Genomic DNA, 11174 nt, shown 5'->3' on the forward strand with positions numbered 1-11174 from the left:
AGATCCAAAAACCAAGGACATGAAGTAATAATAACAAGAATGAAAAACTTATCTAGCAAGCTTCAATTTTTGCTTCACAAAAGGCCTTCTATGAGTAGCTTGATCATAACATCTTAGAGCATTCTTTTGACGTGGGGATCCTAAATTCAATCATGGGGTCGTACTAGCATTTGGGTTGGTCAAATTGGATTTGGCTGTTGTTCATTTTCAATCTGTTCAAGGTTGGGTTTCTTCTCTTTTTGTCCCTGAGTCTATACCATATCTTACCACACCAAAATTGTTGTCGAAGAGTTCTTCTTTCTTTTTTGAATGAGTGGGAAAGAAAGCATAATCTAGAACAATGGGTTTGTCTTTGTTTATTGGATTTCAAATTGGGATTCCCCTGCTCTAGTTTTTAAAAGAACTGCATCCCCTTAAATTTCATTCTCCGCTTCTCTCAACTATAACAAGAACAAAAATAGAACACTCATAACATGCTCTTTCACAGCAATCTTTGGCTGGTTAAAAATGGATTCCGCTCGAAGTTGGTTTCAGAAGTTTCAACCTCAAGATAAATTGAGGTCTTCCACAGCAAAAAAAGATACATTGACCAATGGGAAAGATAGTGTTAAGCCACCTGTAATTGAAGAACCGCCTTCGAATGCCACAAAGCAGAAGGTTGCTGCAGCAAAATAATATAAAGAGGAGATGAAGAACTTGCAGGAACGGAGAGGGAGATGCTGGATTTCAGAGAAGAAGACCAATACAATCTTATAAAATATTTGGAGAGGAAGTAAACATAATATATGCACCATCAAAGGCATAAAATGGGTGTTGACGATTTTGAGCAATTGACCATGATAGGCAAGGGAGTTTTGGAGAGGTCAAAATCTGTAGGGAGAAGGAAAATGGAAATGTTTATGCAATGAAAAAGCTGAAGAAATCAGAAATGCTTCGTAGAGGACAGGTTGAACATGTAGAAGCAAAACGGAATCTTCTTGGAGAAGTTGATAGCATTTGTATCATCAAATTTTATTTCTCCTTCGAAGATGACAAGTATCTGTACCTCATTAAGGAAAATATACACTAACAAAAGATGAGGCAAGATTCTATGTTGGAGAAACTTTCCTGGCTATTGAGTCTATTCACAAGCACAATTATATTCATAGAGATATCAAGCCTGACAATTTGTTACTAGATAAAAATGGTCACATGAGGCTATCTGGTTTTGGACTTTGTAAGCCATTGGATTGCAACAATTTCCCAAATCTGCATGAAAAGGAGCTTATAACAAGCAACAATCTCGGTGGGGGTTTACAAAATGATTCACACTCTCTTGCTCCAAAACCTAGCCAGCAGGAGCAACTGTAACATTGGCAAGGGAACAGGAGAATGATGGCTTATTCTACTGTTGGTACGCCTGATTATATTGCTCCGGAAGTTCTAATAAAGAAGGGCTATGAAATAGAAAGTGACTAGTGGTCTCTTGGAGCTATGATGTCCAAAATGTTAATAGGATATCCTCCCTTTTATTCTAATGAGCCTATGACCACTTGTCGTAAGATAGTAAATTGGAAAACTCATATGAAGTTTCCTGAAGAAGCAAGGCTATCTCCTTAAGCTCAAATTATAGATTCAGGAAACTATAATATTATAATTATGCCCCTAGAACTTAAATTAATTACATAAATGTTATCTCTATGAGATGACTCTTTATTTACCATCCTACCATCATTGTATGGGCATGTGGGCCTTCTTCTTGGTCTGTGGGCCTTGAGGCCATCTTCCACATCTCTTGGATGTGTGGGCTTGGGCTCACCTTCAAACACTCCCCCTCAAGCTGGGGGTGAGAGAACATCATGAACGTCCAGCTTATTGAAAATTGTGTAAAGGATCTTCCCGTATAAAGTCGTAATCATCCATATCTTCCAACATGAGGAAACTTTCTCTTATGGCAAAATTAAACTTGGTAAAAATCTTATTATCAATTGCTACTAATTCCTCTTGGCCGGTATATCAACTGGATGTGAATAATGCATTTTTGAATGGTGATATTAAAGAAGAAATATATATGCATCAACTACCTGGCTTTGTGGTTGAGGAGGAGTTAGTATGCAAATTGAAAAAGTCCTTATGTGGCCTAAAACAGTATTCTCGGGCTTTGTTTGATAAATATTGCCATGCTATGTTGCATTTTTTATTCAATCGATGCTCGGTAGATCATTTCATCATTATCAACAATACCTTAAAGGAACGAGTATTACTGGTGGTTTATGTGGATGATATTGTCTTAACTGACAATGATGAAGATAGAAGTATAAAGAAGTCAAAGAGAAGATATGCAAAGAATTCAAAATGAAGGATATGGGACTTCTAAAATATATCTTGGGTATTGAGGTCTTCCAGTCAAAGCACATGATCGTATTATCTCAGAGGAAGTATGTTCTTAATCTACTTGAGGACACAGAAATGATGTATTTTCAACCAACGGACACCCCTATGGATAATACAAAGGATCTGGAGATGCTGATATAGGAAAGTATTAAAGACTTGTGGGAAAACTTATTTAACTCATAGTAACTAGACTAGATATATCATACGTAGTAAGTGTGGTTAGTCAGTATATGTGTAAACCACAACTTACCCATTGGCAAGCTCTGGAAAGAATATTGAGGTATTTAAAAGGTGCTCCAGGGAAAGGACTTCTCTATCAAAATCATGGTCACTTCAACATTGAAGGTTTTGGGATGTAGATTGGGCTAGATCACCTGATGATTGGAAGTCCACTTCTTGGTATTGTACCTTAGTTAGAGGTAACCAAGTTACATGGAGAAGTAAGAAGCAAAATGTTGTTGTGAGGTCCAATATAGAAGAAAAATAAAGAGTTATAGCCCATGCAGTCAATGAGCTTCTATGGATCAAACCTCATCTTATTGAATTGGGGTTCTATAAGGAAGCCTCTATGAAATTATATTGTGAAAACCAAGTAGTCATTCATATTGCTTCAAATCCAATATTTCACAAAAAAAAAATAAACACATTAAGGTAAATTACCATTTTATACAGGAAAAGTTTCTAGCCTGAATTTTATCTCTCATACATGTTTCATATCAAGGACAAATGGCATATATTCTTACATCCTAGATATTGATCACTATTTACAACAAATTGGGCATCTACGATATTTTCTCTCCTCCAACTTGAGGGGGAGTGTTGGAAGACAACTTAAGTGGCACAAATATAAATTAAGGGAGAACTCCTCTCCCACATCAAGATATGGCAAAGGAGGTAAATAAATGAATTTTCATAAGGATGGCACAAGGGTATAATTAAGTAAGATAATGTATGTCTACTTATGCCTTCTTCTTTACAAAGCTTGTAGCCCTAAGAACATTGTAGTCATAGTAAGCCTCCTTCCACAACAATAAATAAGAGACTCAAAGCATGGTGTAGAGCATTAAGTCTCTCTTCTTCTCATAAATTTGTCCCTAGCCTATTCTCTCTTTTCCCAAGCTCTCTCTCCATCTCTCTCCTTCTCCTCTCTTCTTCTCACTTCCTCTCTTTTCTTCTTCTCTTATGCCTTCTCTCTTCCTTCACCACCTTGATCGAGATTCTTTATCATGTGATCCTAAATCCAACAGTTCAACATAGACTTCATTTTGAATGTACCCAATTAAGAATGCACTCTTTAAATCCATTTGGTACAATCTGAATTTTATTAGACAAGCATAGAGTAAAACGATTTGAATTGCCTCTAGTCTCACCACAGGTTCATTGGTTTCTTAAAAATCAATGCCTTCTTGTTGGTTATATCCTTTGGCAACTAACGTAGCTTTGTTTCTCAGTACTTGACTTCTTCATTTGCTTTTTTCCTAAAAACCCATTTTTTTCCTTTTGAGTTGATTTTTGGGTCCAGGTACAAGATTCCAAACTTTTTTTCTTGTATTATTTAGGATCCCATGTAGAGGACTTAGATCAACCAAGAAGAAGAAGAAGAAGAAGGAGAAGATAGGAAGAAGGGTTCAATTATAGAAGGGAGAGAGCTTGGACTAGGAGGAATTTGAGGTGCGCCGACCATGGGAAGGAGGGTGGTTGGATGAACTTTGGAGAAAGGAGGAGATAGCTTCAATACTCTACCTCTTAGCCAATGCCTTTATAGCTTTTACAATGCCCTTAGGGCTTCAAGTCTATAAAATAAGAGACATAAAAAGTACAAGTATTTACACCTTCATGACATCTTTATGAGAAACATCCTATATTACCCATATGCCATAACTTAGACGTGTGGGCTTGAGCCCATCTTTTAATACTCCCCCTCAAGCTGGAGGAGAAAAAACATCATAGATACCCAGTTTGCGACATAAAAAGGATAGGAGTTTAGATGTAATTGGTTTAGTTAGGATATCTACTACTTAATTTTGTGATGAAACATGTTTGAGGGAGATTATTCCCGCTTGAAATTTCTCCCGTATAATGTGGCAATCCACCTCAATGTGTTTGGTCCTTTCATGGAAGACTTGGTTTGAAGTAATATGAATGGTTGTTTGGTTATCACAGTGTATATTCATGGGACCTCCTTTATAAAATCCTAATTTTGTGAGAATGGTTCTGATCCATAGGAGTTGACTAACTGTGTGGGTCATAGCTCTGTATTCTGCTTTGGCACTAGATCTTGCAACCACATTTTACTTCTTACTTCTCCATATAACCAGGTTCCCTCCAACAATAGTGGAATATCCCGACGTAGACTTTCTATCATTAGGTGATCCAGCCCAATCTACATCTGAGAAACCTTCTATGTTGACGTGACCATGTTTTTTATAAATTAATTATTTTCCCGGAGCTCCTTTAAAGTATCGTAATATTCTCTCCAAGATTTGTCAGTGGGTAAATTGTGGTTTATGCATGTACTGTCTCACCACGCTTATTTTGAGGACTTAATAGCTAACCGAGTCATCCAAAGGAGGCACCACTGAGTCATTGAGTTAATTGCTTTTATTTTCATATTGCTTTAATTTCTTTTTTGATTAATTATTCAAGTCAGAATATCATAGGGGCAGAAAACAAGTCAACCCTACTTAGAGGGGAAAGAGAATGAGAAGAAGACAAGTATGATTTTAGGTTAAATAGGGTAGAGATTTCTCCTTGACGAGCTCTAGGGTTTGGAGTTCTCATTGACGAGCTCTAGGTCAAGGTTCCCTCTTGAATCTGATTTTCTCTTACCCCTTTTCTATTTCTCTTTTCTATTTTCCCTTAGCGAGAGCAAAGAGGGTTCTCTCCTTCTTTTCCGAGTTCAGCAAGAGGTTTCTCAACCTCTAATTTGTAAGCAGCAAGAGGTTTCTCAACCTCTAATCCGTGAGCAGCAAGACATTTCTCTACCTCTATTATGTGAGCAGCAAGAGGTTTATTAACCTCTTTTCCGAGTTCAGCAAGAGGTTTCTATACCTCTTACCCAAGAGCAGCAGCACCCTTTCCAATACTGAATTCATCCTTCAAATTCCGGATTCTTCAATCTCACGCCGAGTTACTCGATCCATGGCAAGGGAATGTGGTATCAGAACAAGGCAACATGGGGGATTCCAGCAATGGCGAGTTGAGAGGTTGGTGGTTAGAGTGCAGAATGCGCAAGCAGAGGCACAAGCAGAAAATGAGAGAAGGTTTACTCAAATCATCCAGCAGTTGGAACAAATCCCAAGCCTGAATCTCAAGATCAACAGACTCTCAGGGATGCTGGGGAATCTTCCAGTTGGAAGAAACTCAACCCCATAACAAAGAGGAGAGGACAACTCGCACAGCAGAGGGGGGGGGGGGGGGGGGGGGGGGGGGGGGGGGGGCCAATTTGTAGGGTGTAATGGTTTCTCTACGCAGACTAGAAATTTCAACCAAGGAGGAGGCACCATACCCAGATATACAAAATTGGATTTTCTCACTTTTACTGGGTCAGACGACCCCTTGATTTAGTTACATAGATGCGGAAAAAAAATTCTCCATCAAAGAACAATAGAAATTGATATGGTGGGACTGGTGTTATGAACATAATTATATTATTATTTTATTGATTTTCTTAATTTATTTTATTTTATTTCAGTTTAGGCCACAAGGGTATTTTTGGAATATTTTATTTATAGGGGTATTTTTAGAATATTTTATTTATAGATGTGTTTTTGTAATATTTTATATTAAACCCTAATAGGGTGAACCCTATTTAAGGGGTAAGAGTAATGAGAAAGAAAAGCATTGATTTTAGGTTAATTTTAGGTTAAACAGGCTTGGAGCTCTACGAGTTCTAGGGTTTCCAAGCTTTCCTTTGGCTTGTTCTTCATTTTCATCTCCATATCTCCCTACGAATCCATGTGTCAGATCTGGGACCGTAACAACTTGGTATTAGAGCAGGGTAACACGGCAGAGATCAGCACCAATGAATTGCTTGAAGCAATCCTCAAAAGCCAGGCAGAGAATGACAGAAAATTTGTTGGGATTGGAGGAGAGGTACTCTAAATTGAATCTTGATATATAGAAGTTGAACGGGAGGATGAACAACATAACAATTCTAACAAGTGGAAGGAACACAATGCCGGTACAAAGCGGAGAGGACTACTAGTATAACAGAGGGGGAGATGAGGTTGCTTCGATAGAGAAACTCGCTGCCACAGTCGTTCGAGACGCTGTCTCGGAAGGGCAGGAGACGCAAGAAATCAGACCGTCCTCTGTCTCTCCAGTGGTACTGAAATCCGAAATTGGGGAAACCAATCAGAAAACGGACTCAAAAATTCCAAAATTTGACGGGAGGGACCCGGGAAATCCAAAATCGGAGGGGTTTCTGCTAACATCTCATCGGCATTGGACAAATAGGGTGAGACATCAAATCCGAAATCACACCAACAAGGCTCACGGCAAGCAAAACACCTTGACGACCAGAAGAAGGTAATATTTACGGTGCTTCTTCCGACCGAGAGGTGTTTCTGAGAGCACTCTGTCTCGATAAATATCCAAGTTGCGACACCTCCAAGGGTTGTTGTTCCACCGGAGAAGGGGGCGAATCCGTCGGGTTTGTCAGACAAATTTTTGCTCCACCTCACCCTTGGCAGTCCAGCAGGGAACCACCATCAACGTTTTTTGGGGGTAAGCTTCTAACACAGCCTCATTTGGTATGTATAAACTATTTTTCCATGGGGTGAAGGGGCTACGAGGGGCTGAGCAGCAGCACCATTGCTCAAATGTTTGGCCGGGAGGTTATCTGTTCCGTGAAGCAGAGAAACAGTACCCAATTGAAGGTATTTGGGCTTGGGTGTATGTATTTCGAGAGGAAATTTTTCTAGGGATGCCGGGATTCATAGGAAAGAAATTTATGGGGACTGCTGGAAAAAAAAATTTGGGGGCTATATTTTGCTGTTGATGAGCACAATCACTGTGCGTGTAAAATGCCTAGAATTTTCATGGATGGTAAAAATGAAGATGGGGCTGTACATGCCATGAGCCCCACACTCAAGGAAAATTCTTCTGTAAATATGTTGACAAAGAGTACTCTTAGTCGTCATAGCCCTCGAAGTGAGGCTATTAATCTTTTTGAAGAAGCTTGAGTGGATACCTCAATTGAACAGTTGTATGATATCGTATGTGACATGCACACCTCTGCTGATGGATCCCCATCAAGGCCAAGTTTTGGATATGAGGGTGATGACTCAAGGATTGATTCTGAGTTATGCCCTCTTGTTGGTGGAGATAGGTGGGTGTTAGAGATAATGGAAGAGGAGTCAGGGAAAGAGGAGCCCGTTGAAAAGAATGCAGCTTTTAAAGAGGAAAATGGCTCTCCAAGTGCAAAGTCCAAGCAGACCCACTCTTCTGGTCATAAGTCCGTTTCTTCTAGACACTCAAGAGAACCATCTCAGCTGCAGTTGGATGCTGAGCCGTCAGTATAATCTGGTATAATGAGTAAAGGGACCAATATAAAGCCTCCTACAGAGGTAAAGACTGATAAAAACGTAAGAAAATTGAGTTTTAGTGCTGCTTCCAACAACAAAGAAAAGAATTTTACCTTAGGAGCATCAAAATTACACAATGGAATTGCAGATCCAGCTGAAGTAGCACTCAACAACCCTGATCTTGGACCTTTCCTACTCAAGCATGCAAGAGATTTGATCTCCTCAAGAGATAATCCATAGAAGGCTCTGAATTTTGCTCTTCGAGCAGCAAAATCTTTAGAAAAATGTGTTACCAAGCTTAGAGCTGGTGATGTGTTTGCATGTGGTAGCAGCACTATACAGCAGCTTGCGACAGTCCAGTCAGGCTATCCCCTATCTTGAGCACTCAATTGAAATTCCCAACTTGCATGAAGGTTAGGAGCATGCTCTTGCCAAATTTGCTGGCCATATGCAATGGGGTGATACTCATGCAATGGTCTGCCAACTTGAAATTTTCATACAGTGTTACAAGATGGGCCTGAAAATTCAGAAACAAGTATTGGGAGAAACGGATCTAAGTGTGGGGGAGACTTGCCATTATGTTGCTGAGGCCCTCCAAGCACTTCGGTTTGATGTAATAAGCAATATGGCTTCAATAGAAAAGGATGTAACTACAAATATTGAAGAGATAACAAGCCCTAAAAATATGGGGAAGTGCAACACCATAAACTATAGCGTATTGGCCACTAATGACGCATCCATTACTTCAATAACTAACAAACAGAAAACAGTGGAAGGGCTAGAGGCAGCTTCTGATCTTGTGGAGGGCAAAATGGCTGAAAGTACATCAGGAGTCCACCCAAACATTGGGATTGAAGTTCCTATTACAATGCAAAGTTTCTATTCAGGCAAGGGAGAATTAGAAGCGAATGTTGCTGAAAACAGTTGGTCTCCTATTGAGGAGTTATACATGAAAGGAATTGAGATTGTTGGAAGAAATAGTTGCCTTATATCCGGGAACTTACTACCTGGCTTGAGGAGCTACATGGAGTTATTCAGTTATATGTTTAATGATGCAGACACTGCTTCAAATAGAACTTCCACATTGTCCAGCTTAACGTTAGACGACAAAGAAAAAAATGAACTGGCGTATATGGAATAGGAAATACCAACAAGAACAAGATTCTTCTGCAGAAGGGGTAGAGCACGTAAAATCAAATACACTAGGAAGTCAGCTGATCATATGTCCATATGCAAAAGAATAGCTGATGGAAAACAATAGTCTTGTAGGCAGTTCACACCATGTGGCTGTCAGTTGATGTGTGGGAAGCAATGTCCATGTCTTCATAATGACACTTGTTCCGATAAGTATTGTGGGTGTTCAAAGAGCTGCAACAACAGATTCAGAGGATGCCATTGTGCTAAGAGCCAATGCAGCAGTCGGCAGTGTCCATGCTTTGCAGCAGGACGGGAATGTGACCCTCATGTTTGTAGGAACTGCTGGGTTAGTTGTGGAGGTGGTTCGCTAGGAGAGCCACCGGCACAAGGGGATGGCTACCAATGTGGAAATATGAAGCTTCTCTTAAAGCAACAACAGAGAATTTTATTAGGAAAATCTGATGTTGTAGGATGGGGAGCCTTCATAAAGAAACTTGTGAACAAAACTGATCTTGGAGCATTTGGAGGCAATCCAGCAGTAGTGTCCTTCCATATTGTCATTATTGGCACTGCTTTTGTCTGTGTCCCTACAGGGAAGACATTAGTGCTGTCGTGCACAGGAGGCCGCACCTTCTCTGTGATTCCGTTTGCCAGCTACAGGGATGCTACTAGTTTACGTGGGACATTTAGTGAAGTCACTTGCGGATCAGAGACTGCTCTCTCATATTGTTGCTGCTATTGCAGTGAAGTTAGGGGCACCTCACCAGCAGCTCCAAATTGCAAAATATTATGCCTCTCTATATTGTGTACAGCAACAAGTCCATGGATTGGACATGGCCTTGGATACGAAATTGCTAGCTTCATGCACACCAGCTTTGAAAAGTGGCCTACAAGTATACATAAATCTGCCTTTTCACACTACCTTCGAGCTTGAGGACGAGCTCGTTCTTCCAAGAGGGGTGTAATGTTATGAACACAATAAAATTATTATTTTATTATTTTTCTTGAATTTATTTTATTTTATTTCAGTTTAGGCCACAGGGGTATTTTTGGAATATTTTATTTATTGGGGTATTTTTAGAATATTTTATTTATAAGGGTATTTTTGTAATATTTTATATTAAACCCTAATAGGGTGAACCCTATTTAAGGGGTAAGAGAAATGAGAAAGACAAGCATTAATTTTAGGTTAATTTTAGGTTAAACAGGCTTGGAGCTCTACGAGTTCTAGGGTTTCCAAGCTTCCCTTTGGCTTGATCTTCGTTGTCATCTCTATGTCTCCCTACGAATCCATGTGTCAGATCCGGGACCGTAACAACTGGCCGCCTTCCACATGCTCGATGAAGTGCAACTTTTGTTTTATCAAGTTGAACTGGACAGACTGGTGTTGGATTGGGAGTTCAAGGAATTATGTACTATACGGCTCGGTCCTCCGGCACACAATAACCTGTTGGGGGATTTAGTGCTATTAAAACAGACTGGCTTAGTGGAACTATATCAAAATAGTTCCAAGAAAAATTGGCTCGAGCCACCCGAATGGTTCGCGTAGACCAGTAGGTCAATTTATTTACAACCTGCCTTAATGAGTCCTTAAGGTTAGAGGTGGAGCTCCACACACCTACTGATTTGGCTGGAGCATTGGAAACAAGACAAAAAGTTCAAAATCGGAGGACAATTTGGTAAGGGGAACGGAACACTTCCACTGGTTGGCAAGGGAGGCAAAATACTTTACCCCAGGTGACCTTTCCAGGAATGCAACAACCCATAAATAATCCAATTACTACTTTGGCAGCAGATACACACCCTAGCAACTCACCACCCCAGTATATCCAAAAATTAACAAGTTTGGAGATGGCTGACCGTAGGGCAAAGAACTTGTGTTACAACTATAATGAACCGTACAGAACAGGCAACCAATGTACATGGTTGTTCTGGCTAGAGGTAGATGAAGAAGCAGAAGCAGAAAGGAGTGATGGTACTGTAGAGGAGGACGCACCAGAAATCTCTCTGAATGCCATTACAGGGCAGAAATCTTCCAAAACAATGCAAGTCAAGGCACAGGTGATGGACCAGGAACTTGTGGGACTCATGGATTTGGGAAGTACACACAATTTTCTCAGCTTAACAACTGCTCAA

The 11174-nt window shown here is 40.0% G+C and overlaps 2 pseudogenes; both read left to right on the forward strand.

Annotated features, from left to right (window-relative positions):
- Positions 1 to 507: 507 nt before the first annotated feature.
- On the forward strand, positions 508 to 2338 carry LOC137947647 (serine/threonine-protein kinase CBK1-like; annotated as a pseudogene).
- A 4299-nt stretch (positions 2339 to 6637) lies between these two features.
- On the forward strand, positions 6638 to 10047 carry LOC137947974 (protein KINESIN LIGHT CHAIN-RELATED 2-like; annotated as a pseudogene).
- The last annotated feature ends 1127 nt before the right edge of the window (positions 10048 to 11174 follow it).

This window comes from Aristolochia californica, unplaced genomic scaffold, assembly GCF_029961685.1.
Source record: "Aristolochia californica isolate CCGP_79_NKW_82.1479 unplaced genomic scaffold, dmAriCali1.0.hap1 SCAF_13, whole genome shotgun sequence".
NCBI lineage: Eukaryota > Viridiplantae > Streptophyta > Magnoliopsida > Piperales > Aristolochiaceae > Aristolochia > Aristolochia californica.